The following is a 2,405-nucleotide window of genomic DNA, read 5'->3' as shown; positions in this document are numbered from 1 at the left end:
ATTGTGGTGCTGCATTCGAAAACGTTCGTGAACATTTTTTTTATTATAGTTATTCCAGTACATTATATGGCATAGGTTTATGTATGAAATAGACCTAGAGTGTATATAGTGTAAGGATGTGTGGTAAGAACTTAAACAACTTTTCTGCTGCCTGCTTTAGGCCATTACAAAAGATGGTTCGCTTGTCGACCCATTTTATAAAAAAAAAACTGTCTAATCGAAATCAATTGATCTGCCAAAATTCAGATTGCTTCACCCGGGACAAATTACGATGGTTCTCAACCGGATAAATGCATTTATTGTAACAGTATTGAGGTTAGACCATGTCGCCGATGCGTATCATTTGTCAGTGATTTTATTGCCAATTTCATGTTTACAGGCGTTTACGACATTATTTCACACCGTAATGCAAATTCATGATTTGTCCACGCGCCAAAATTTGCCGGCGCGTTACAAAGTCCCCGGAAGCCCACAAGGGAATCACATCTCCCACAAGACTAGGGGTATTCATAGAAGCGGATATTTCTCTCTGCGAGGGTTTTGTGAAATCTTGCTCACCCGTTACAAACGGTTCAGTCGTTAAAGATACAATTCTGCCCCATGCAGATTGAAGTTTCAATATTATCAGTCTCTTCATACATCACAATGGACAGTGCCGCTTTCATCTCGACTCTCTCTTGGGTTCGTTTGCGTTTACGGTGAACGGTAACTGATGAAAACCAAATTGTAAAGTTTTCTGTTGCCTTCATCTGGAACGAAAAGACAAGAAACAGTTAGCGGAACGAACAAGGAAGGCGCCAATCCACACGCGTGTAGCAAATTCATCATTTAGATAGTTTACACCTTCGTGATGGTGCTTTTTCTTGACCTGAAGAAGGTCGAATCATGCTTTTTACGCCATGTTTGCCGGCCATAAATCAGTATTGACTGTTTGAAAAGAAATTACTACAACAGGATTCTTGGTATCAAATTGGGTAGGAACAAATTCACAAGAAAGCACGATTCTGGAAACTTTTTGGACAAAGATGAAACAAATGAATCTGTTATACCCACAAATCAAACCAAAATATCTAAAGTAGGTCGTGAAAGCACTTAGAAAACATGCTTTAAGGATACCGTAATATTATCGAATACTGTATTTACGCCTAAGAAATCCACGTTGTTTTTAGAAAAATAGAAGCCATTTGCTTAAGGAGGTCGTTTAGAGGTTTGGGGGAAACACCATTGGAAACAACAAGAACAGAAACATGTTGACTCTCATAACTTCAAGAGAAGATTTATACCGAGTCCTCTCCTTCGGGTGAGACGTGTAATCGGGTTGTCATTCTAACATGGTGGTCCTATCCATCCGTGCTTCGTATCGCAACGTGTAATTGTCATTTCGAATACAACTTACAAAGGACAATTGTACACGAAAACTACTGATTTACAAGATTGCCATAAAAAGATGAAACACTGGGCTTGAGGACTGATACATAACGAATCTTGGACAGCTGAACTTTCGTTTATATCTTTCTTTCTTCACTTATTTCTTTTATCACTTTAAAGGAATGATGAATGTCTGAACATTCGTAACATTCTTCATGTCAAACATCATGCCCCATCAATTCTTTACAACAGTTTCTGATTTCGAGGATTCATGTCAACATTTTAGTTGATATTCCAAAGCTTGTATGCTTGCATCTCAAAACAAAACTTTTTCAATATACGTAGGCCTATAAAAATGTTAAAATTCAATTAACCATTTCTTGTATATAGGCCTATATATAAATGTATATATATATTATATATATACATATATATTATATATATACACAACATTATATATGTATATATAATATATATATATATAATTTATATAGGCTTATATATAATATATATATGATATATATATTATATATATAATATATAATATATATATATATATATAATATATATATATATAATATAGGCATATATATGTATATCATGGTATCATGGTCTCCGTCAGTCGGAGTTGACTATGGATAATTATGCCTGTTTCATTGCTACCAAGGTAACAACAAATTAAAATTTTTTTCATCGGGTACATTTCTTGCTGTGGCTAAATAAACTTATCCGTGACTTGCATTTTCTACCACATGTGGCACAAGGGTATTCAGGAGCATCTGCTGGTTCATAGTGCACACTCACGTTCTTGCGTTTCGCTCTCTTTTCATTTGCCAATTGGGTTTCATGTTCAACGTAATTTTGAAGCCCAATGTAGACGGCGTTCCTCCAAGCACATCTATTTTCAGCAATCTTTTCCCAACTATATTCAGGGGTGTTGACTGCCTTAATATCTCTTTTCACAAGATCTTTATATCTGAGTTTTGGTCTTCCTCTTTCTCTCTTTCCTTGTGCTAGTTCTCCATATAGTACTGTAT

The sequence above is a fragment of the Anneissia japonica genome, unplaced genomic scaffold (genome assembly GCF_011630105.1).
Source record: "Anneissia japonica isolate Jap-2015-1 unplaced genomic scaffold, ASM1163010v1 scaffold287736_len1891122_cov214, whole genome shotgun sequence".
NCBI classification, from domain to species: Eukaryota; Metazoa; Echinodermata; class Crinoidea; order Comatulida; family Comatulidae; genus Anneissia; species Anneissia japonica.
The sequence above is the reverse complement of the archived record's forward strand: the minus strand, read 5'-3'. Positions refer to the sequence as shown.